At 38.4% G+C, this 27,365-nt stretch overlaps 1 protein-coding gene and 1 pseudogene across 7 annotated transcripts in view; one reads left to right on the top strand and one right to left on the bottom strand.

The window, feature by feature from the left end:
• The window catches only part of ARFIP1 (ADP ribosylation factor interacting protein 1), a 123,717-nt gene extending 98,053 nt beyond the window's left edge, over positions 1-25,664 (bottom strand). For 2 of the 7 annotated variants that reach the window (XM_025386045.1, XM_025386049.1), the window contains exon 1: positions 24,344-25,664. The gene's annotated coding sequence lies outside the window, so the exon portion shown is untranslated. Of the gene's footprint in view, positions 1-15,334; positions 15,447-24,343 lie in introns of all 7 variants that reach the window. The other 5 variants (XM_025386046.1, XM_025386050.1, XM_025386047.1 and 2 more) reach the window with 4 other exon arrangements.
• Positions 9,575-10,370, top strand: LOC112624937 (annotated as a pseudogene).
• Positions 25,665-27,365: the final 1,701 nt, after the last annotated feature.

Genomic DNA, 27,365 nt, shown 5'->3' with positions numbered 1-27,365 from the left:
TAGTCCTAGCTACTCAGCAGGTTGAGATGGGAGGACTACTTGAGCCTGAGAGTTCAAGGTTACAGTGAGCTATGATTCTGCCACTGCATTCTAGCATGGGTGTCAGAGTGAGACCCTGCCTGCCAAAAAAAAAAAAGCCAGGCACAAAAAGAATACATACTGCTATGATTCCAGGTATATAGAATTTTAGAACATACAGAACTAATTTGTTATGAGAGATCAGTGGTTGCCTGTGAGACGAGTAATGAAGGGGAGAACTGACTGAAAAGGGACACAAGAAACTAACTCTACGGTGATGGAAACATTCTGTATTTTGATTGTGACTGTGGGGTTTTCCAAGTTTACGTATGTGTCAACATTCATGAGACCACACATTTTAAACGAATACACTTATAGGTAAATTTTACCTCAATAAACTGTTGATTTTGAAAAAAAGGTAAAAATTACATTTTATCATCTCTAATGGCAGAGGACCTATTTTTCCTGCAGGCCCCCAATCCACCCAGAGAGCAACCATACCATAGCAGTCTGGTGGGGGGAGGTGTGTGTGACCCTGACCATAGTGCCCACCTACAAAGAGGAACTAATCAGTTCCACAACCCAGCAGCAAAAGAAGTTTGTCCTTTTCCAAAATGTGTCCTGCCCACAAAAAATAAAGTACACCAATACTCTCTCACTAGAAAAATGACTGCATGGTTCTAAGTGTCATTTACAAACCTATTTTCCCGGTTTGATCCAGAGTCTGAAAATTAGAAGTACTGCCTCAAGGAGAATATCTAAAGAAAGGCAAGTATCTGAAGAGTGGCAGAACATAAAATGCAATCATGAAGAAAAAAAATCCCTCTGTTCCTCATTTTAGATCATTTAAAATAGCAATAAAGGCATAACTGGTTTGCCAAGTCAGACTTTAGCCAAGTAGACGTATATTTCCTTATTTTTGGCTGCCCAGCCCCAGGCCCCAACCAAAGTTGGGGAAAGCCTCCACATTGTGAGGCTTGGGAAAGGGCAGAGCCTGCCTTGGATTACATAAAAGCTCAAAATACCAGACATTCAAGCAAATATCTGAAGCCAGATTGTTTGTGTTCAATTCATGGTTCCTCCACTAGCTGTGAACGGTAGGCAAGTTCCTAAGGCACTCTTTCTTATTCTGTAAGATGGTAATAGTACCTACCTCACTGCATTGTTGTGGCATAAAATAAAAACATACAGTATTTAGAAGAATGCTTGACATGAGTGCTATATTCAGTTACATTAATACTATTCTTTCCCAAGCTCTAGGGCACTGCCATCAGGACCTAGGCTCTGCCAAATCAAAGCCCACTTGCCCCAGACTTAGAATCAGAAACTAGGGTTAAGAAGAAAGATATCAAAGAACTCATTAGGGGGCAACAATAACCAGCAAGATCAAATTTCTAGGTCAGAAGTGACCATAGTGGCAGCATTCAGTCACCAGAGCTAGAGGTACTGGCAGTGCCAAATCCAGTGTTAAGCAATGGTGTCGACACTGGACCACCATTATTTAGATCAATATTCCTAGATATGTGGGCCTGGATTCTGGTTTTCCAATGCTCCAAACAATTCTTTACACTACCTCATAGCCTCTTGGCAAATCCCTTTTCTGAGTAAATGAGCTGGAACTGGTTTCATGTGCTTACAACGTAAGACCTTGACATCAGATTTACAATCAGGAAGTGGATAAATGGAAAATGGTCTTCCAATATCTTTATGAATGCTCTTGAGTATGAGGTGGTAACTCTGAAATGGTCTAGCAAGTTTTTAGAATGTCAGAATGCTATAAAATTTGTTTGATACCTTCATAGTTCCCTACTCTAATCCTAACGCTAATCACTAAAAATCTGGCCTTTATTGAGAGTTTCCTACATGCTAGGCACTGTGCTAAGCACATTACATAAATCATTTCATTTAGCCTTCACAACTATCCTGGTGAGGTAAATATGATGTTCCCAATTTTACAGATGAGGAGACTGCAGCCTAAAAAGGTTAAGGAAATTAACTAATTTAAATAATGTATCCACTTGCAAATGAAGCTCTACAACAGTAAGAGCTAGCGTTTAATGGGTACTCACCATATATCAGGAACTATTCTATGTTTTTCACATTAATTTCACATATTAACTGATTTAATTCTACTCACTTTATGTGCATTATCTCATTTAATCTCACAACAAATCTCTGACCTAGGTACCATAATTATTCCTATTTCACACCAATACTCTTCACATGTAAGAAAACAGAAAGATTAGGAAATTTGCTTAATGACACACAGCAAGCAAGTGATGATCTGGGGATTCAAACCCGGCAACGTGGTTTGAGTTTTTAATCTGTATATCACACTGCCTCTCCTAGAGTGACTGAAATACACGAACGGGCCTTCCCAACCTATATATATACACACACACATTCAGACCTTTATAGGAATCTTACACACTGCTTTCTTGATATTGACAACTTGTACTGTTGTTTCTTTTATCTCCATATTATCATGAGCAGTTAAGAGTAGCACCCATCTTAATTTACTCTGACCCTTTACTTGCAACAACTGCAGAATGATGCATTAACCTCCATTTATATCATTAGGGCTGTCTTCTGCTAATACCAGAGCCTTAGAGACAGCTGCATCCAGGAACCTCCTACTCCTACCAGTTGGCAGTTGCAGAATTAAACTAGGACACCTGGAAATCAGGAGTTCCAGGATAACAAGTGTGTTGTTGAAAATGGCATCAACTGCCTCAAAATATGCACATGTTATCATTGATCCTGACAACTCAGTGGTTTTCAAATTGGGGAGGTGGGGGGTAGATTTTGATACCACCTCCCCACCACCCAAAAATTAGCAATGTCTGGTTGTTATAGCTGGGAATGGTGCCCTGCTGGCATTTTGAAGGCAGAGGCCAAAGATGCTGGAAAACACTGTACAATGCTGTTTAAGACAATTCCCCAAAATAAAAAAATTACCCAAATATGTCAATTGTGTCAAGGGTGAGAAATTCTGTAAATTGCCTGATGCTATAAATTGCCTCTTAGATTGGCAGGCCAGGGTCTTTTATTATTCATTCACCTCAGTGTCATAAATGTAACCTATTTCAACTGCACTGGGGGAGAATAGCTTTCCCCCTGCATTCCTTTGGTGGAACAAATAGCACTCCAGCAAACTTTCTCAGTACTGCAATCGTGGTAACATGGCTCATAAAACTGCTTACAGTCTGACCTCTACCTACTTCTCTAGCTGCTTCTCATACCATACTGTCCCCCTCCTTTCTTCATACTGGCCAATTTGGACAGTGGACAAATCTCCACTAACTTCATCTTTACCCTGAGGATACACAGTAAGTCTCCTCCCTGACAATTCAACCCCTAGTCTAGAGCCCTTTCTGTAGCTGCCCAAGACTTAGGGCTAAAATTTGAAAGTTAATGTACTTTTTTTTCTCATGCTACTTACGTTTTTCAAATCCTGAAAATACACTTTGACACTAACATAAACAGCTTTACATTTGACAATTTGGCATTTATAGGCTAATACCAAAAGGAAAATAAGAGTCATCCAAAGACTAAAACACTATCTTGATAATGCAAAAGAAAGGCACACTAGAAATAAGTTTCATGCTATTCAATTCATTATATTATTCATAGTAAAACATAATTTCTAAAATGCTTAGAAACAACATAGAAACTTTCTAGAAAGGATCTAAAATAATTTGCCTTAGCCTTAGTTAAATTTGTGGAACTACATAAGACATTATATTTTCTAAAACACATTTACATTGGTCTTTAATCCAGTTTACCACTGAGCAAACAAAAACAAAGTAGTATAATAATTAAAGTTTTTCTAGCTATTTCTTAAATCTACTATTTCTTAAAGTTATTTGAAAATGCAATAACAAGTACTGTTAAATATTTCCAATGTTCAGATTATTAATTACATATATCAAGTAACTATTTTGTTCTGTTATCAAGTAGTTATATTTTCTTCCTATTTAAAGGATCAAATTCTTAAGTTCAGTCAATTCTAGGCAAAGCAATGAAGAAAGTAAAGAAAGTGAAAGAAGAAAAGACGGACACAAAGCTAATTCAATTCTAACTGCTTTAGTTATGGCTTCAGACAATGAAGGCTGCAGTGCTTAGTGGACTAATTATGCATCTCGAGAGAGACCATATTTTGTTCTAATACCAAAAAGCACAAATGCCTTCTGTGTCAGATGAAATTATTCAGATTTTTGCCTGTGAAAAAGAAAGTAATTATATTAAATTCATAATTCAAATAGTTTTTGGAATTTCCTTCTGTATTAGTAAAAATATAGCCTTTGAAAAGTGGTTAATGTATTTATTACAAAGTGGTAATTCAACATGGTTCAAAACTGTTAGGTGAATAAGCCTACTTCATGAAATTGCAGAACCAACCAACTTATTAAGAGACATGGACTTAAAGTCCAGCTCTGTCTCTTTTTATCCTTTGCATCTCACTTTACTTCTGTAACTTTGTTTCCTCGTTTATAAAATGAGATTTTTAACCTCATCTGTATATAACACAGCTGTTGTGAAAATCAAACGTAAAATTATAGTACACTGATTTCACCTCAAGACTAACAGAACAAATGTTGAAGTAGTTCCAATAACACTAGTATTTACCAGCACAGTTACTCTTTGTAACTTTGTCACTATGGGTACCCTAAGTGTACTTTTCTACAACAGACCACAATCAAGACAGATTTGAAATATGATTACAAAGGTTACTATCTGCAGCCTTGGTGTTTTTTTCTTTCTTCTATCTATCTTGGCAATTTCACGGCCTCAGTAGGAAGGTGATTCTCAAACCTATTATTATAAATGAATGAATAAGGCAAATACGGTGAAATCCGGATAATTACTGAACATAGATGAGTATACAGAAATTCATTTACTCTAGGGAAAACCAACCTAGCTGCTAGCTACTTCTTGAACCACATTCCTTTTCATCTTTCCTGACAGGCAGTTCTACCCACAGAGCCCTCTCCACTGTTCCTCAAACACACCAATCTTACCAGTATTTTTGCTCTTGCTCTTTGCTCTGTCTGGAAAGGTCTTACTCCTGGATTTTCACATGATTCTCTTCCTCACCTCATTTAGGTTTCTGCTCAAACATCAACTCCACAGAAGGGCTATCATTGACCAATCTATGTCAATTAGCACTCTTCATCGCTCTAGCCCCTTATGCTTTACAGCAGTAAACACTAGTTTACATTACATTATAAAATAAGTTACGTATATCTTTAATATGGTGTGTCTCCCTCCCCGACGTGTCTACAATATAAAAGCCGACTCCTCAGCTTGACACTCAGAATCCTTCCTATGGTCTGACCTGTTTTCTTTCTGCCAATCATGCTTCTTCAGATACCCTATGAAATCAAACTTACTCTTCTCCATACATATTTCTCAATGTTCTTTGTGCTTTTGCTCAAGTAGTTCAAATTCTACCCATGCGATAAGACTTCAGAATAAACGGCACCTTCACTGATATTCCTGGCTGCTACTCCTCTGAACTGCCACAATGCTTGACTTGTACCACTCTAAAGGAATTATTATTCTGCACTTTATTTCATTTAAATGTCCTCTACTAAACAATACGACCTTGGATGCAGGATCTGTACTCAATTCACTTTTCAGATGTCTGAGTTACACAAAAGAAAAGTGCAAATATCTGTATATTTTCCTCAAATATTCGAAATAGGTATATGTTTTAGTGTTACTATATTGAAGGGCAGAGAGAAAAGAAGAATGAAGACTACAATCTCAGGATAAACTAATAAATACCTAATGCAATTTCTTTGCTTCTTTAGTCACTGTTATAAAAATATACCTAATTTGCTTGTTTCCCCAATTTCTTGCTTCCATTTTTAAATAGTTTTTTTCTATACAGTTTCCTAAATTTACTCATCTTTTCTTTCATTTAGGCTCAAATCATAGCTCTGCTCCTTAAGAGCTATGTTGACCTTTCCAAGTCTTAGTTGTCTAATCTATAAAATGGGAGAAAACATCAACAGGGTTATTATAGCATTAAATGAGATGACATATGTAAAACCTAGTACAATGCCTGACACTTAATAGGCCCTCAATGAATGTTGCCTATTAGGCTACTGTTCTTCTTGTAAACAAATCTGACCCGTAAGTTTTAAAGACACAGGTTTAAATTAGCAGAATACTAATGAGTCGGGAATTTTAAAGTCATAAAATATTCCTAAACTGTATTTTTGTTAACTGTAAACTCAATGCTTTTAAATTGGAGGATAAATTCAGCTTATACTCACGTACCTGTTCTGTTTTTAAATTTAATAAGAATATTCCCTATGAAAGCTGCACATGTGGATATGGCTAAAAACACAAGGAATGCATAACATGGATTTTAATGTTAATTTCCAGACAAATTTGAACAATGAATTGCTTGGCAGTAGTTTCCTTCAGATCACTGTCATCCAGACTAACTTCCTATTGAGCAGGAAATTTCTAGTTTAGCATCTAACAGAGTAACAATTACAAAGACAAAACTCACAATGGTAAACCACAAACAGAATACTTTCATTTATTTTTATGAATCCCATCATTGGCTAGGCTGTTAATCTTTCCTAGAACACACATGCACAGTCTTCCCCGGATCATCTCTCAGCAGGATAGATTCAGAGATCTGATCCTAAAAAATCAAATCCATGAACTAAGATATGTACAGTATACACAATTCTCTAGCTTCTCACGATTACCTGTAACTACAACACTGCTTTGCCAAATGTTAAACACTCAAGCTATTTTAAATCATAAGGAATCCTGAATCCCCCGCAAGGAATACTTATTGTGCAAAGAATTCGTCTTTGATTTTTGGACTAAACATAAATAATCCAGCTCTAAATCCCACATTAAAACTTATCACACTGAATCACAGTAGCTTGGCTTAGTTGAAGAAACACTGTGCCTAGTACTGTGTCACATAAACAGATGGCAGATTGGCACAGAAACACTGCAACTGGAGTCATAAAACCCCATGTTGTGCTCCAGTCTTACTAATTCCTCTAAATCAGTCACCATCTCTCTGAAGGTTAAATTTGTCCAACTAAAAAAACGGGGAAAATAATAACTAATTTATTTGTATTCATAATTTGCTTTTCAATACTATCTACAATCATATGTATATCTATTCATTACAACAGGCAAACCATTCTAAAGACAAATAAAAATTCAGAAAAATTATCTGGCAAAATGTAAAAATGCACACTGCAAAAAGCAAAAATCAATTTCATAAGATCATTCAGATATGAAACAGATTTTTAAAGATCAGACCATCAACTTGATTTGACAGATGAAAAAACTGTGATGTCTGATGCCAAAATGTTAGTTTTTGTGACCTAAGTAAAACAAAGTTCCAGACCGGAACTCAGATCTCCCCACCTTCATGTGGTGGTAGTGCTCTTCAGGACTGATGTGACTGTTCGCTATCTAAGTGAAACATGATATTCAAATTTCATTCAAGAAAAGTTTAATGTGCTATTTCTGCTTCTATTTTTATTCAGTAAAATTTAGATAATACTAACTACATATGACGAATTCTGCTAGGCACTAAGGGTAATAAAAAGTAAACTCTAGTTCCAGTTCTAAAAGCACTCTGAATCCAATCACAGAGACAAATACACACACAAATAAGTACCAAGACACCATTTTAGCTACAACAATGCAAAGAAACAAATTTTTACTCTAGAAATACAATGGAGGGAACGATTTTACTGTTTGCTAACAGAATGTAATAATTAAGAAAATAATACAACATGACCAAATGGGATTTATCCTAGAGGTAAAGGATTGGTTCAATTAGGAAATCTATTAGTACATACCGTATTCATAAATCTAAGGCAGGTAGCAAACATACAATTTTCTCCATACCACTGAGATGGAGTGTATGTGACAAAATTCAACACCCATTTGAAACCCAACACTCAAGGAAACAAGAATTAAGAGGTAATTTCTCAAAATGATAAAATATATACATTTTAGTCCTACCACCATTAAATTATTTAATAAAGAAATAACAAAAGCATTTCCACTAAGATTAGGAAAAAGGCAAAGATGCCCACCATTTCTACTACTATTATTGTTTTCTGAGACGGTGTCTCACTCTGTCGCCCAGGCTGGAGTGCAGTGGCGCGATCTTGGCTCACTGCAACCTCCACCTCCCAGGTTCAAGCGATTCTCCTGCCTCAGCACCCGCCCCCAACCACCCAGAGTAGCTGGAATTACAGGTGCCTGCCACCACGCCCAGCTAATTTTTTGTAGAGACAGGGTTTCACCATGTTGGCCAGGCTGGTCTTAAACTCCTGACTTCAGGTGATCCACTTGCCTCAGCCTCCCAAAGTGCTAGGATTACAGGCGTGAGCCACCACACCCAGCCATTTCTACTACTATTCAACATCATACTAGAGGTATTAGCCAAATCAACTAGTTAAGAAAAATCAATCAGATAAATAATAGGTAAGGAGAAAGTAAAACTATCTTTATTTGCAGATGATATAATAGTAGCCTAAAAACCCTTGAAGAATCAATAATAAAATTAACTCAAAAATAAGATTCAATGAAGTAGCAAGATAATAAATTAACATACAAAAAATAGTTCTCCTATACAAAAACAATAATCAGGGAAAATAATGGCAGAGAAAATCCCATTTATAGTAGCAACAAAAAGATTAAATACTTAGGAATAAACTAAACAACGTGTAAAAACCACACAAGGAAAATTTCAGCACCACTGAAAGACACTGAAGAACACCTGAGCAAACAGAAAGACATCCCCATTCTTAGACAGGATGACAACATTATAAAGATGACATTTCTCCCTTACTTTATAAATTCGAGAAAATACAATGAAAATACTAACAAGCTATTCTGTAAAGTTTGGAAAGTTGATGTTCAAGTTGATATGGAAAATCAAACATGCAAGAATAGGTAGGAAAACATTGAAAAAGGAAAACCACAAGTAGACCACCTTTACAAACACTACAACACCAAAAATCATCTATAATTAAAGCAGTGTGGGACTAGACATAAATAGACCAGTGGAATTTAAAAAGTCTAGAATTAGACCCAAACATACCCAGAAATTTAGTAAATAACAAAGGTGGCATCTCAAATCACTAAAGTACAGATGGACTTTTCTATAAATGGTGCCAGGAAAACTAGGTATCCATTTGGAAAATATAAAACTTGATCTCTATCTCATATCATACTCCAGAATAAACTCCAAATAGATTAGGAATCTAGATATAAAACATGAAACCAGAGAAAGTACTAAAAAAAAAAAAAGGATGAATTCTGCTTAAAGTTGGTATAGGGAAAGGAGAATCCAGAAACAATAAAAGAAAATATTGACTACATAAAATTTTTTAATTGGACAACACACACAGTACATGGAAAGCAAACTAAGATGAAATATTCACAATATACACCATAAAAGGCTAATATATAAAGAACTCTTAAAAACAAAGGGAAAGGAGAGCATTTTTGCACCCCAGGGGCCACTTCTGGTCACTCTGCAGCCGTCACCATGCCACAGAATGAATATACTGAATTACACTGTAAACACTGCAGATAACATTTGGATTACCATGAGACAAAGAGAAAGAAGGAAAGTCGAGAGGCTCATGAATGTTCAAAGAAGGCAAAGAAAATGATTGGTCTGAAGGCTAAGCTTAATTATAAACAGCGCCATGCTGAGAAAATACAAATAAAAAAGACTATCAAGATGCATGAAAAGAGAAACACCAAACAAAAGAATGATGAAAAGACTCCACAGGGAGCAGAACCTGCCTATCGGCTAGACAGAGAGACAATCTCGAGCTAAAGTACTTTCCAATATGATTAAAAAGAAACAAAAAGAAAATGAGGGAAAATGGGAAGTCCCTCTGCCTAAAGTATGTGCCCAGAGAGAAACAGAAGTATTAAGTTATTCAAACAGGAAAGAGAAAGAAGAAGGCATGGAAGAGGATGGTTACTGAAGTCTGCTTTGCTGGAGATGGCTTTACAAAAAAACCACCTAAATATGAAAGATTCATCAGGCCAATGGGCTTGCGTTTCAAGAAAGCCCATGTAACACATCCTGAACTGAAAGCCACCTTTTGCCTACCAATACCTGGCATAAAGAAGAATCCCTCATCCCCACTGTATACAACTTTGGGTGTTATTACAAAGACTGTCATTGAGGTAAATGTGAGCAAATTGGGCCTTGTGACGCAAGGAGGCAAAGTTATTTGGGGAAATATGCCCAGGTTATCAACAATCCTGAAAATGATGGATGCATAAATGCAGTCTTACTGGTTTGACAGCAATTTCATATATAATTGTTGAGCGCTACACACCAATTGAAAAAACTATCATTACTATAATGTTTCTGAATACTATCAAACAGCCATACCTGTCTGCAATCATCAAGAGATTATTACGTTGTAAACATTAAAATGGGAAACAAACAAACGAACAAAAAACAAAGGAAAAAGGACCAAAAATCAGATACAGGATAAAAGACACAGTCAATTCACCAAAAAAAAAAAAAAAAAAAAAAAGGAACCCAGAAAAAAAAAAAATTCAATAAACCAAAAAAAAAAAAAAAAAAAAAAATTAAAAGGGACCTCAGATATATAACAATTGCTCAAATTCACTCGAAATTAGAGAAATGCCAATTAAAACAACACTGAGATACAATTTCTCATCTATTACACTCGCAGAAATTTTAAAATATGACAAAACATTCCATTAGTGAGGATGTAAGGAAAACAGGCACTTACATACATTGCTGACGGGAATACAAATTGGTACAACCATTCTGAAGGGAGTGTTGGTAATGTGTAACAAAATCGCGTATACACTTACCTTTGGTCCCAACAATTCCACTTCAAGGAATCTACCCTGGGAATATACCTCCAAATATACAAAGACAAATACACACTGCAGCATTCTTTGTAATTGTAAAATATTGGAAACTTGGATGTGCCATATTCAATTACCTTCCTATGGTAGGAATATGGCACATAGGAAAGTGACTGAACAAACCATGGTACATCCAAGTTATGCAACTGTGGGGAGAAATAAAGAATGAGGAAAATCTCTATAATATGAAATGATTTCCAGGACACAGTGTTAGCTAAAAAAGCAAAGTCTGAAAAAAGCAAAAAAATACCTATAGTATGTTATGTTCATGTAAGAATGAAGGGGGATATAAGAAAATACACGTTTCTACTGAAAAAGCAAAAGGAACCCAAAACACCAGAAGGATAAACCAGAAACTGAAGAGACAGGATACCTACCCCAGGCAGGTGAGAAAGGAAAAAGGCATGGGAACAGTGTAGCAAGGCTAAGGATGGCGTGATACTTCTCTGGATACACGATATATTTTGTAATAATTCTGACTCTAAGAACCATAGTAATTTCCACATGCTGACATGGTGTTGGAAAATAAAGAAAACTTCAAAAACAGATGGGGGTTTGTTGAAAGAACACAGGAGCCAACCTGAAGGAGCCCATAATGGCCAATGCTGGAACAAATATAGCAACAAAATAAATGATAGTACTAGATTAAAAACAAGGAGTAAAATATTAATGAGTCCATACTGATATAAACAATCTGATAAGTAAATGGAGGAAAAGAGACAACTCTTCTTCCCAATAGACTACAATAAGTAAATTAACACAGGAAGCAAAGTGGGAAACAATCAATATCAGGCAAATATCACAAACACTGCAGACAATATCCTCTTGATAGATGCTAAAGTTAGAGAGCAATAGTTTGAGGAGAAACAGGATTTACACAGTCTCCATGTAGCTCCAACAAGATACTTAGCAACTAAAAAGGGAAAGATAGTAACTTCATAGTGTAAAAACAGCACACTCAACCAAGTGATCAAGTAATCATAAGTAGTAAGACATATATCATAAACTCCTCAATACAATGCACTAGGAAAGACACAACATCACTTTTGTGGTATTCTTGCCAAAAATGCATAGGCTCATTCCAGTCATGAGAAAATATCAGACAAACCCAAACTGCGAGATATTCTAAAAATAACTGATCAGTACTCTTCAAAAGTGTCACAGTCATAAAAGAAAAGCAAAATATCAGAAACTTTAAAAGGGACTACGGAGAAATGGCTAAATTCAATGTGGGCTCCTATATAGGACCCTGGGACTGAAAACGGACAGTAGTTGAAAATTTGGTTTCACTCTAATAAGAGCTATAGTTTAATTAGTAATACTATACCAATGTTAATTTCCTACTTGTAATAATTATATTACAGTTATGTAAGATGTTAGCATTAGGGGAAATGGGGTGAGGAATGTAAAGGAACTCTGTACTATATTTGCAGCTCTTACACAAGTCTAAAATTAGATTAAAAGTTTTTTTAAAAACAATAAGAAATTCTGAACAAAGGTAGAGGAATTACCCTTTAAATAAAAGGAGAAAATCTCTTCCAGTGAGGCCAGAATAAAGGAAGAAGGAACCTGTAGAGACAGTGAAGAGTAACATGGAAAAATGGAAGGTTAAGGCAGTTCATTTTTGCTATCTTTTACTTTCTTGCGAAATAGGAGTTATCATTTGACCCCTTGTATAAAACAGCACCAATGAGGAAAATATAGTAGGTCCTCCCTTTATCCATGTTTTAGCTTTCCACAGTTTGTTATCAACTGTCAACCATGGTCTGAAAATAAACCTCTCTTCTTTATAAATTACTCAGCCTCAGGTACTCCTTTATAGCAACTCAAACAGACTAAGAAAATATGTTATAATTGCTCTATTTTATTATTACTGTTGTTAATCTCTTATTGTGCCTAATTTACAAATTAAACTTTATCGTAGGTATGTATGTATAGGAGAAAACTTAGTATATATAGAGTTTGGGACTATCCACAGTTTCAGGTATGTGGGCTTTGGAACACCTCCCCCAAGACTATGGGAAGACTACTGTACATCATTATCATTCAGCTCTGGAAAAGACCAAATAACTCAAGGCAGACAGAGAAACATAAATCAAATGTCTGTGAATTACAGAGATAGGTACTAAATATGATATAAATATATATATATATATATATATATATATTTTTTTTTTTTTTTTTGAGATGCAGTTTTGTTCTTGTTGCCCAGGTTGGAGTACAATGGCGCTATCTCAGCTCATTCTTTAAGTGCTCTGATCCACTTCATATTTATTTCTTAAAGGTCTTCTTGTTTATAACTTTGATAACAAAATACATGGGAGTAACAAGACTTAAGAAGTTAATGACCTACAATTTGTGCTGTTTAGCTTATACATTTTCTAATTTTTGTATGAATTCACTTATCTTTGCAAGCTGTCTTTAAAACAGAGTGATAAATTACTACTACAAAACCACCACTGATGTTCAGCCCTCACAGGCCAGTTATATTGGAGGCCAAAATGTCATAAGTCATCTCTGGGGGTTCTACTATAAATGAGCCAGAGGTATTTGCTAACAAAAGAGTGTAAGAACCAAAGACCTACAAAGTGAATTATTAATTAGAATTTGTCACCTCAAGTTTAAAATCCATCCAACTCTTTGTAGTTGCTTTGATTTTACTATAAAAATCATATTTTTATATGTACATACTGAATAGACCAAATCTATACAGAGGGAAACCTTATAAGATCCTTTCCCAAATTTTAGTGAGGGAGAGTTTTATATTCTACCACTCTTAAATGCATTTAAGGTCTTCTTAGCCCCCAGGAAAGAGAGGGCAGGAGGTATTAGATTTGCCAGGATCCCTAAAACCCCTTCAGAGTCTCCATGACAACACTGAGTTTAAAGATTCAGAAGTCTAATGATAAAGGATTTATGGCAGGAGTGTTGTTGAACACAAATCATAATGTGAGCTTTTCAAATTCAGTTACTCATATAACAGGTGGTCTGAAGGGGTATGCCCAAGACACAGGAGGGCAGATATAACCACAGCAGACAAGATAAACATGGCACATTACACTGGAATATGAATTTACATTCTTTTTCACTAAAATACATATGATGGAATCCAAAGCAAAATTCACTTGAATAAAACAACACACATAAGTCTTCAAAGAAATTTACTGAATTTTTATGATAAAATACGAGTCTTCAAAGAAATGTCTGAAGAGTTATTACTCTTTCTAAAGGTACTTTAGTAAAAAAAAAAAAAATTTGAAAAGTACTATGAATAATGATATACAGCATCAAGAACTTCTGACTGGTGAGTCAAGGACAATAAAAGAGGTAAATAGAAAACTGAGAGCAAAAACTAGCAAAACTTGGGCTTGCTTTGAAGTGATTTTGCTTAGTTTCTTTAGACTTGATATTCCAGAGATCAGTTATTATTCTAAAGATTTTTTTAAGTGGCTCTATTTCTTTCACTTTTGATGAAATCTACTGGAATATGCCCATCTTTTCTCATTCACAGATAAATAGGAAGAGAATGGTAAGATCAGTTTTTTCTTTACCATGAGAATATATTTTGCAAGTTATTTTTAATTCTTTAGCCACAATTTCCACACATTTTTATATTACCACAACTTTTAAAAATACTTTCTACACATCAGATACAGAACTTGTTCGAGGTTAAAAAGGAAAAACATATTCTTTCTGTTGAATAATATCACATTATATTTAACCTAAAGACTATCAACCTTTTGAATAGCAAGAATGGAAGCATCTGGAGGTCATACTTAGTTGTAGGTCCCAAAACAGGCCTGAGGTCCTAGAGGAAAATATCTTTTATAAACCACAACAAAATTCTCACCTCAAAATAAAGTACTACGAAATTTGCACAATTATATCTATATTCACATCTTTACAATATCCAGAAACCTACTGGATTTTTAGAAATTACAATGAAAACAGGTTTATATTCAGAAAACAGAGTTTATACCAAGATGACACTGCTTGAAACCTGGAAAAGACTTGTTTTGATTTCATAACTGAATATTAATTTTCAAGTTGAACTGACTTGTTTACAATAAAATTGAGTTACAATACATGACTCCATTTTAAAACTATATGTTCAGAGTTGAAAATATCCAGTGGACAAAACTGATGAACATTATCTCAAGCCAAGTAGTCAAGGTTAATATCAATGGTACTGTCACATTAATAGTTTGTATTCTTGGCTGGGTACAGTGGCTCACACCTGTAATCCCAACACTTTGGGAGGCTGAAGTGCGTGGATCACCTGAGGTCGGGAGGTTCAAGACCAGCCTGGCTAACACGGTGAAACCTCTCTCTACTAAAAATACAAAAATTAGCCTGGCATGGTGGCATGTGCCTGTGGCACTCCCAGCGACTCAGGAGGCTGAGACAGGAGAATCACTTGAACCCGGGAGGCAGAGGTTGCAGTGAGCCAAGATTGCGTTACTGCACTCCAGCCTGGGCAACAGAGTGAGACTCTACCTCAAACAAACAAACAAACAAACAAAAAGGCTGTATTATTGATATGATGCGATGGGAATGGCACTTTATTTCCGTGATCTTCCTCCTAGAAACATATCACCCAGTCAAATTATGAGAAAAACAGCAGACAAGTCCCAACTGAGGGACAGTCTACAAAATACCTGACCAGGCAGTAATCTTCAAAACTATCAACTTGTCATGAAAAACAAGGAAATCTGAGAAACTGTCAAAACGAGAGGATATGTGACCACTAAAGGTAATATGCTATCCTGGATGGGATCCTTGAACAGAAAAAAAAAAAAAAAAAAAAAAAAAAGACACTGGGGAAAAGTGAGGCAATCTGAATAAAACATGGACTTTAATAATTATGTGTCAATATTGGTTCATTGTGACAAATGTACTATGCTAATGTAGTATGTTTTTGTTTTTGAGATAGAGTCTCACTCTGTCATCCAGGATGGAGTACCATGGCATGATCTCTGCTCACTGCAACCTCCGCCTCCTGGGCTCAAGTGATCCTCTCACCTCAGCCTCCCAAGTAGTTGAGACCACAGATGAGCACCACCATGCCTGGCTAATTTTTTGTATTTTTGGTAGAGACAGGGTTTCACCATGTTGCCCAGGCTGGTCTTCAACTCCTGAGCTCAAGCAATCCACCCACCTTGACCTTCCAAAGTGCTAGGATTACCAGCATGAGCCACCACACACAGCCTAATATCTTATAATAGGTGAAAGTGGGTATGGGAAGCTCTATTCTATCTTCACAGTAATTCTGTAAAACTAAAACCATCCAAAAATAAAAGGGTCTATTACAAAATAATCTAAGAATACTGTGCTATATTTTATATAACTACTAATAACACTTTTTTTTTTGGATACGGAGTCTTGCTGTGTCACCCAGGCTGGAGTGCAGAGGCATGATCTCGGCTCACTGCAACCTCTGCCTCCCGGGTTCAAACGATCTTCCACCTCAAACTCCCAAGTAGCTGGGATTACAGGAGCAGGCCACCACACCCAGCTAATCTGTATATGTATATTTTTTAGTAGAGACAGGGTTTCACCATGTTGGTCAGGCTGGTCTTGAACTCCCAACCTCAAGTGATTCACTCACCTCAGCCACCCAAAGTGCTGGGATTACAGGCGTGAGCCACTGTGCCCGGCCTAATAATTTATTTCCATACACTTGAAAGAAATAGTCTAAATGAAAAATTAATTACAGGTTGATTATCCCTTTTCCAAAGTAGAAGTGTTTTGGATTTCAGATTTTTTTGGCATTTGGAATATTTGCATATGCATAATGAGGTATCTCCAGGAAGGGACCCGAGTGTAAACACAAAATTCATTTATGTTTCATATACACCTTATACACATAGCCTGTGTATTTTATGTAATACTTTTAATAACTTTTTGCATGAAACAAAGTTTGTATACACTGTACCATCCAAAAGCAAAGGTGTCACTATCTCAGTCACTCATGTGGACAGTCTGTGGTTGTTTGACATCACCATCATTCCTGTCTCTGAATTTATATGCTACTAATAACCAATCATTTCTTATACATACACATGGCATTGTATTGCCCTTTGTGGGCATGCTTGCGTAGGTGTATCTGGGTGTATGAGGAAAAGATATATGGAGCTGAAGGGGGCAGGCAGGTCTTTTTTCTCTTGGGGAAACTGTTGTACACCTGCATTCTGACTTCGATTCATCACATAAAGTTGGGTGTGGAATTATGTACTTGTAGCATCATGTTGGGCTCAAAAAAAGTTTTGAATTTTGTAGCATTTTGGATTTCAAGATTTTGGATTAGGAATGCTCAAACTGTATTACTATTTTAACACTATTTTGATAAAAATTCACATTCAAATTCTTGTATTACAAAACTCGATGAACTGAAATCCTTAATACCATTAACTTGGAAATTTAATGAGTCAAATTTACGTGTCAGGCACTGAGCTAGGTCCTACGGATTCAACAATGAGCCAAAAAAGAAAATAAGAAATAGACCTTACCTTCATGAAGTTTATAGGCCACTGAACAGAAAGACAATCTTACAGTCACATGAATAAATGTAAATTGCAAAGTGTGGGAAATGTATGATGCTATTACCTTAATGTGGGAGGTTAGCATATTCTCTAAGGATGCAAAACTTCGGCTGAGGTATGAGGGATGACTAGGCACTACCAAGTGAAATGAAATGAAAGTAAAGAAAGAATGGTCCAGACAGAGAGAAAAGCATGTACAACAGCCTTGCAAAAAAGGCAGGGAGCAAGGTACATACAAAGGACTAAAGAAGGCCAGCATGGTTGAACTGGAAACTTATGCATAACATGGTACAAGATGAGTTTGGAGAGCTAAACGTTGTTAAGCAGTTTTATTTTGATACTAGAAGCAATGGAAAGCCATAAAAGCACTGGGGGAGGAAGAAGGAGAGTGACAATCAAATGCGTGTTTCAAAATAAATCACTGTGCCTTCAGGATGGGTAATGAATTAGAGAGGGGCCAAAGCAGAAGTGGATAGATAAGAATGGGGGCTACTGTAAAAGTTTCAGGCAAGATGAAATGGCAGTAGTGGAAACAGGAAGAAATAGAAAAATTCAAGAGTCATGTAGAAAGTAAGATTTTAAAAACTTGTTGATCATTGGATCTATCAGGGAGAGGGAATTAAGGATCACTTCTAGTTTTCTGGATTTTACAATGAAAAGATAATTGTGTCACTCACTGAAAAAACGAACAAAGAACCAACGTTGTACAGTTCTGTAGGGAGGGAAGGAGAAATCAGTTTTATTTTAGACATACTGGATTTGAGATACCTTTAAGATATTCAAGAGAGGATGTCAACAAGATAACAAGACATACAGATCTACAGCTCAAAGAAGACAGAAAACACTCATGCCCTTAATGAAGCTGACATCTTTATCCTAGAAAAGCAGCTAACTATAATCCCCAAACATCCAAGAAAAACATTAAACTTAGACTTTGACCATCTGGATTTAGTTAAAACAAAAAGCTGAGAGAGAACATGGCAATAACATTTCATCAGCTGAAACAAAAACTGCTAGGCACCATGGGTAACAGATTTTTAAACTCATGGCTCAACAACATGGGAATTATGTATCATATCATACCATGTCGCATTTTAAAGTTTTATCAGGGCTGGCCAATGTTGTTGGAAATGTTCTGAATTTGCACTGTCCAATAAAGTAGCCACTAGCCACATACGATACTGACACTGAAATATGGCTGGTACAACTGAGGAACTGAATCTTTTATTTGTATTTAATTTTAACTAACTTAAATAGCCACATGTGGCTAGTGTCCCTGGCATTAGACAGTGCAGGTTTATAGCTTCCTCATATATTTCATCTGATTCCCCAATACCTACTTTTCAAATTAACTGGGAGAGAGGTGCGGTGGGTCGAGAGATTAGAGGAATAGAAAAAACATCCTTTCCATTTTCTGCTTATTACTTGAATCTTTATTCAAAGAATTCATAATACTTAGGCTAGATGCATTGGCTCACACCTGTTATCCCAGCACTTTGGGAGGCCAAGGCGGAAAGATCGCTTGAGCCCAGGAGTTCAAGACCAGCCTGGGCAATATTTAGCACTGAAATAAAACAGATAAGGTCCTGGCCATTTTAGAGATTACAGATCACAGGTTTATATCCAGGGTCTCTTTCCACTGGGGGTGTAAATTCTTGATCCATCCCTTTGTAGGTGTGTGTGTAACCCTGGACAAAGCACTTTACCTAAATCTCAATTTTTTAATTTCTAACATGGTGATGTTATCTGCTCTACCTATTTGGAATGGCCGGAGTAAAAATAAAATGAGGATATATGTGAAAGTGCTTTGTAAATTATTACATGCTAAACAAACAGAAGGTATTAAACAAAGTAACATATTCCTTTTCTCTAGGGCAAAGATTTCCAACCAGTGTGCCAAGAATGGATTACAGATGTGCTGAAATTGTGACCCATTCCCTCGCGCCACAGCTTCTAGGGAACCAGGGAGGGCCTGGCTCTAGTCTGCCGTACAATTATAATCATTTTTTATGTGTGCCATGATGACTATCTCAGGCTAGTAGAAACTGGAGTTGGTGAACTGACTCCCTCCTCTGGATGATTTAGGGCTTACCACTAACTCTGCTGCTTTTATGATCCTGTTCCAAAGGCAGTATGCCACTGTTCCCCAGGGACCAATGAGACTAAAGGTTGAAAATCAATGAGCTGCTAGTCCAATGCTATCACAGATATACAAAAATAAAATATAAATTCTTATCTTAGGTGAGAACATGGCAAAGACACTGCCATATTTTCATAAAAGATTTGAGCAATTGCCTGTTCTGCAACTACCTTCAGATCCCCAAATCTCTGTCTTTCAAGACAGGATGTGATTTTTTTCCAAATACCCAAAGTTATTCAGATTCTAGTGACTGAGGTCATGAAGTGATGATGCCAGGCAAGAACTTTTCATTTTTGTATGTCTCAGTCTGAACTGACAGTAATACTAGAAGATTTCAAAGCAGATTGCCTACTCTGAAGAACAGCATTCACTTAAGTATGTTCATTAAGGGGAAAAAGTGTATTTCATAACGAGACTTTATATTCCTTTTTCAGGAACAACTAAAGGTTTAAGCAACACCTGCCTATGCTCATCCTAAGACACAGGCTTAGAAGGAATGGAGGAGAATGGAATGAGAGGTGGGAGAAAGGAGAACAGGAATAAAGGAAAGAGAAAAAGAAAATAAATACTTTTGTCTCATAAAGAATATCTGTTAATGTGCAAGAGCCATTCGGTGGCCTCCATGACTGCCAAAAGCTAGTCGAGATCAAGGAAAACAAAATTATTTTCAGACCAATAGTCTTTTTCATACATCCAGAAGTAGTGCCACATATCTGACTTTTAGTTTGTCATGGTCCTAAGTCACCAACTTCCATATTAAGTGGAACAACTCACTTTCCATTCTGTACAAATATTTTAGTTTTTCATCCATAGCCATATTAAAGTTTCCTGTTTAATTTACTCCTTCTTCCATTCTGAATTGATTCTTTCCTCCATCATAAATTTATTATTCTAAAATTTATACTTCCAGACTCTTACAATGCCCAGTTTATTACTTATAATCTTCGTTTTCACATTTTCCACTCCTCATATACACACACACCATCTGTTTATTATTTGAATCTTCATTTCAAGAATTTATACTTACAATTCTTTATTTCAAGTAGGTGTAGGTGTTCTGACATCCACACAGAGACTTATATCCATCCCCATAGGAAACCCCCACCAACTGCCTCCTCCAAATTCACTTATTTTTGTCAAACTTCTCAGTATGATATTCAACCAGATGTTCATCCACTGAAGATTAAGAAAGGAAACAACCTTTTCTTAACACCTGATAGAAGATCTGGTGATATATCTCCAACTCATTTCAAAAAGGACATAATGGACACATGGTAGAAGTTGTCTACAGTAGTAGTCTGGAGTCAGACAACCTAGGTTCAAATCCTGGCTCCACCAGTGCAATTCTGAGCAGACTACTTTAGCTTCAGTTAATCATTCAGCTTTATTTTCTTCACCTATAGAAAGAGGACTTTAGCCACTTTATAAAGTTATCAGATGAGATAATAATGTAAAGCACTTAGCTTAATGCACATAAGCAAATAAATGTAATTGTTACAGTATTAGATATAAACTATCTGCCGAATCTGTCATTACCTTAAAAGGAAACTAATTTAGCATAAGCTAGTCTGTTGTTGTTGTTGTTGTTTTTGAGGCGGAGTCTCACTCTGTTGCCTAGGCTGGCGTGAAGTGGTGGGATTTTGGCTCACTGCAGCCTTCGCCTCCTGGGTTCAAGTGATTCTCCTGCCTCGGCCTCCCAAGTAGCTGGGACTACAGGCATGCACCACCATACCCGGCTAATTTTTGTATTTTTAGTACAGATGGGGTTTTACCATGTTGGCCAGGCTGGTCTTGAACTCCTGCCATCAAGGGATCCACCGGCCACAGCCTCCCAAAGTGTTGGGATTACAAGCGTGAGGCACTGTGCCCAGCCTAGCATAAACTATTGTCTAAAAACTTATGTTGACTGCTCCCCCAAATGAGGTTGCTAGACAGAGGAAAGCTTATTTCATTTTGTGAGCAGAAGAAACTGGTTACTCAAGGTAGGCTATGATGAGCTGTATAGGTCTCTTCAAGTTAACATTCTTAAAAAAAAAAAAAAGTATCAGACTTTTAGCATTGCAACCCTCAATCAACAAATAATTCACAACCAAATTGGTAAGTTCAAACATGTACTCTAAAACTTACATTAAGCTTGGAAGCATACTAACTTATTCACAAGAGAGAAACAATCATTTAAATATCTCATACACAACAGAGGGAAAGGGGATGTCAAGATAAGCAACAACATTCCAAAGGACCACACCACTGAAACATCTTGTTTGTTCTTCCTAGCAAAGCCAAATCAAATCCTAAGGTACATGCCTCAAGCAAAAACAATTAAGAAAATGAAAGCAAAATGCAACTAGAATTTAAATTTTTTACTCTGAACTGTGCCCAGTAGCTTGGTGATATTTAATACATATTAAAGATAAGCACATCAGTTTGTAAATCCACTGGATCTCCAGAGCACTGACCACAAACAGCTATCCCTAAAAAGAAACCTCGAAACCACAAATCAGGAAATGAAGTGGGCAGCCTCATTTCCTTCTGTAAGCCTAGGAAGGAATTTAGAAACACTAACGTTTTAAAGTAGAGATTTCAATATCAAACTAGAAGAATCCCTGCATTCTCGTTTCCTTGGTCCCAAAGCAAACAATTTACAGTTTGGGAAAACACACAAAACACACACACACACACACACACACACACACCTGTTTTCACTAACTTCAACAAGACACTGCCTAAGTAGTGGTTTTAATCTATCAAAAGGCTATATATCTCCTTTGAACAGTTTCGGAAAACACACACACACACACAACACACACACACACGTTTTCACTAACTTCAACAAGACACTGCCTAAGTGGAAAACAAACGCGCGCGTGCGCGCACACACACACCTGTTTTCACTAACTTCAACTAGACACTGCCTAAGTGATGGTTTTAATCTATGAAGAGGCTGTATATCTCCTTTGAGAATTTGATAAAAAGAATGGACACTTTCCCCAGGGGCGAAAAAATTCACTCAAACAAAACTGCATATAATTTCAGGGGTGGGAATGAGGAAGACCCCTGAAAGTTGTCGACCCTTAGGCCATGAACCCCAAGTCATCATCCAGGATTAAGGCAAATCATAATCCAGGGTAAACCAATTTATCAATTTGAATAGAAACTAAAGTAACTTAGGTAGGGATTTAATCCAGAAAATACATTAGAAATCTTTTCTGTTTTCTCAGATAAAAGTGTGTTAGACTTGGTAGTTGGGAGAAGACGTGGGTCATGCTAAGCAAGGAAAACAAAACAAAAAACACCACAGGACAAACGAAAGAAAAGTAGAATCAGAACAGTAGTAAAATATAGTCATCTGTAGCCGCTCTGAGAGAACAGCAATGAAATGGCCAATTAGGCCGGGCGCGGAGGCTCACTTCTGTAATCCCAACACTTTGGGAGGCCGAGGCGGGCAGATCATTTGAGGTCAGGAGTTCGAGATCAGGCTGGCCAACACGGTGAAAGCCCGTCTCTACTAAAAATACAAACATTAGCCAGGCGGTAGTGGCGCCTACCCGTAATCCCAGCTACTCGGAAGGCTGAGAAGAATCGCTTGAGCCTGGGAGATGGAGGTTGCGGTGAGCCGAGTTCACGCCAAAGCACTCCAGCCTGGGCGACAGAGTGAGACCCTGTCTCAAAAAAAAAAAAAAAGAAAAGAAAAGAAAAGAAAAAAGGCCAATTCCCGAAGCCTTAACAGACAGCTGACTTAAGGTAACCATTTCTAGTGCACATTTCTATGCCAATTAAGTTAATTAAATGGCAAACGTGAACACACCCTTACAGGTGAAAGTATGAAAGCAAAAGTTTATGAGAAGTTCTGGATCTCTTCCGGCTTTTCCTTATCAAATAAGAACGGAGTTAGATGAATTTTATACTTTAGGAGAAAACAGGGTAGGGGCGGGGGACAGAAATCCTAAGAGTGGCTAAAGGATCTGCAGGATGTGTAAAGTGTAAACTTTTTGAAATCAAAGGGCTCAAGAGGAAGGTAAGAACAAAACGAAGTAATAACAAAATAAAGTAAAAGGGAAAAACGTCTAGCGTCTAAAAACTTTTTTAAAAATTCTCTCCTTTTCCTAGACACGTAAACAGTAGTAACTTGGCAAACAGTAACGGAGCAGAAGACAACCGCACAACTCCCTTTCCAAAACTCCAGCATTTCTTGAACGTCCTCAGACGCACAGTCAGGCTCGGACATTTCACAGGCAAGACTCCTCCCTGCACCACTGCCAGAAGAACCTCTCAGAGGGACTATCACTCCCTCCCTTCCTCCTACTGCCGGAGAGAGGAAGTTGGGGATGCAGGGAGAGGAGGGGAGAAATGAGGGTTGGAAACTAAGCCTGAAGGAGGCCCACTCCGACACTTTGTCAAGAAACGTCCGGATTCCGGATCCTGCAACCCCTTTTCCCACCCAATGTATGCAAAGCCAAGAGAGTGCCTCCCTGCAAGGGCCGGTCCTACACCTTCACTCGACTGTTTCGGGGGCACACTCAGAGGGGCAGAAGGAATGAAGGAACAGAAACCAAAGGCATAACACTTGGGCAGATAAGGCACAGACTAAGGAGAGGTGTGCCCTGTAAAAGTCCGGAATGGCGAACCCGGAGGCAACGTGTCCGCCCCACCAACCACCTCAAACCATCTTTCCCCCGCCTTTTCCCAGGCGAGCCAGCTCCGCCCTCACCTGTCTTAGGGTAACTCGGTAGCTTCTAAGTCGACGCTTATCCCTCCCGCCGCTGTCTGGAATCGCCTCAACCCCGGCAAGAAGTGAGCGGAAACGAGACCCGGAGCTTTTCCTTCTTCCTCTTCCCCTACGCACCTCGGCTGCTCGGGGGCGGGGAGCAAGTGCAGCTGTCACAAATTCACACTGACCAACCGCCGAGGACAGTCGGACCGGCAACCTCTCAACCCGGCCTCCAGAACCAGCACCAAGATCAGCGAAGCCGGAAGTGAGGAGACCGGAAATAGCGTTGTCCCTGGCCCTGGACGGCCTCTCTCTCCCTCAATCTGGCCTTGCCCGGCCACGTCTCGGTGGTGCCAGCGCACCTCCCACGAGGCTCCCTCCGCCCTTCTCCGGGAGGCGGGCTGCGCCCCTCCCGCTGCTGCCCTAGCAACCACATCCGGGACTCCGGCGGTGTCGTTGCCCGGGCAATTTTCTGGCAGCGACCTAATAGTAGAAGGATGTGCGCGCGGGGCCAGAGGCACTGGCTAGAGCTGGGAGCTTGCGGAAAGGCGCCCCTGCCTGGTCTTGAGAAGTCAAAGGTCTCCAGGAGCCCTCCGCCTCCCTGTTTTTTATTCACACACCCTAGCCTCACACGTTAGGAGTCTCCCCAACAGACCGTGAGCCGGTGTCGGGAGGGTGGAGGTGGATGTAGCTCACCGCCACGCTACCACAGAAGAGCGAAAGCTGCTTTCTCAGCCACCGGAGAGCACGAAGGTTATTCCAGTCCCGCGGTGAAGGTGGGGGTGGTGGGGAGAATGCGAAGATAAGGGAGCAGACGGAATGTGGGCGCTTCCTTGCGCTGTCCCCGTGCCTGGGGAGCCCCCTCCCTTCAGAAAGGCTAGACCCCCGGGCCCGGCATCCCTGAGCTCTTAGTTGCTCTGGATCTGTGATCGCTTTTTGCTTTGCTCGCTCTCTCACAGTAGATTCCCTGATATTTTTCTTTCCGGCTCCTCTTTATTTTTCCGGATGACCGAGCTCTGCTTTCTTTGCTTGCCCCATTACTTCTTAAATAGATCATTGTCCTGTCACGGAAACTGCTGAACAATTCGCTCTCTCAGAGCCCTTCGTACTTTCCTAAACGGGGCCCCAACCTGCTCTACTCTCCCCATCCCCAGCGCTGAATGGTGGGAAAGCGTGGCTCCGCCGTGGCGCTAGATTGACCTGAAGTTCATTTACACACAGTACCATACAGTTGGTCCATCACAGAATATCCCTTGGAACTGCTGGACTGCTTTTTCTTTGACAACTTTGAATGCTCATTTTTATTCTCATTTCGCTTGTAGAAATGCGAAGGGTAACTGTGCATATGGTGAGATTTACCCTTCTTTAGACCGTACTTTTCAGCTGCCTTTAGTTGTCACCGTAGCTGACAAGATAATTTTAATGACTAATGCCCAAAGGCAGAGCTCTACCTCTACAGATTTCCAGGGAGTTTCAGTGTAGTGAAATATCCCTGGCAGGAATCTTCCCCGGATCTGTGAATAGTAAATACCTGTGTCACCATAAATGTTTCCAATGTATAACAAGATTGAGCTCTCCCAGGATACCACCTCTTACAAAAATAGTACTGAAATTCCAGAACAAAAATCTCTCATCTTAAGTGGTTCTGTCTTAAAACAAAGGAGCAAATATATATGTCAACCCACTCAAACTATAACTTCAGTTCTTACAGCTTACTGTAGATTTTTCTGTACAAAGCCATCTTGTTGGTTTGGAGACCGTTAGTCTTCTCAATTATAATTAAAGAATCCCAATCTAAATTACTGCTGTAATTGTGTAGGAATAGAGCGACTACAGAACTTGCAGCTAAGTACAAGTGTTGTTCCTAGGGTTTCAGAAGGATGACTTGGAGGAAGTGTACGGTAGGGCTCAGCGGTGCTTGAATGATTGTGGACAGTGAGTACTGAATTGTTTTTGCTGGCTGTTGTGTTAAGGATTCCTGCTAGCTGTCTCTTGAGTTTGGAGATGCTAAGCTTCATTAGATGCGTAGCTTCTAATAGTTAATCTAACTATTAGACTGTTAGACCCAGAGGTGTTTCTTATTTTGGAAAGGTGGAGACTTGCTTTAGTTTGTTCATAGCTGGATAGTTCCCTTGGCACCTGCTGATGGTTTTGACAGAGATTCAGATGGACTTGGAACTAATTCTAACTTCTGCTAGGCGAAGATGCTAACCAAGTTAGATACTCTTCAGTGAGATTCTGGTACTGTGTATGATTAATCCTCACCCACAGTATTACGCTGTGCAAGGCTATATATACACATGATTAATCTTTCTATGATTTCCACGGACCTGAAGGAAATTAGAATAGTCTGGCTCCAAGAAAACACTAGACACTACTTCAGCTGGTGATGGAAAATAGTGGAATTCTATACATCCTTTGGGACAAAGGAAGCAGCAACCAGTGTTCTTTGGATTGGGGAATATTTTTGGTACTAACTGAAAAACATTATTTTAAGCCTGTCCCTGTTTAGAGGAGACTTGTTTTCTCTTCCCTCTCTCCCTCTCTTCCTTTTTTCCCTCCTTCCTCTTTTTCTTTCTTCCTTTCCTTCTTGTCTCCCTCCCTTCTCCTTCGTTCCTTCTTTCCTCTTTTTTTTTCCTCCTTCCCTCCCTCCCTCCCTTCCTTTTTTGGTTCATTCGTTCCTTCTTTCCTTCCTTCCTCCCTCTCTCCCTTCCTCCTTCCCTCCTTTGCCCTAAAACTTGGGGGACGCTGCCTGTTCATTTTGTTTAGAATAGAAGATTACTACTTTTCTCTGAATTGTCATTTGTTTTTGGAGACTAAAGGGAATAGCTGCCTTCCATATATATTTATGACATGGAGATTATCTACTCATTTAACTTGGCACTGCTATTGGCTGTTTATTTGGCTTTTTGAAAAATCAGGTGCTATTTATTCACTGGGCTTATGGGGAACTCTAGTAGCCCTGAATGGCATTTGTGGCATACTCCATGAAGTCTAATTCTTTATCCTGGCATTAAAGGCT

The sequence above is a fragment of the Theropithecus gelada genome, chromosome 5 (assembly GCF_003255815.1).
Source record: "Theropithecus gelada isolate Dixy chromosome 5, Tgel_1.0, whole genome shotgun sequence".
NCBI classification, from domain to species: domain Eukaryota; kingdom Metazoa; phylum Chordata; class Mammalia; order Primates; family Cercopithecidae; genus Theropithecus; species Theropithecus gelada.
This window is presented reverse-complemented; position numbering and strand designations above follow the sequence as displayed.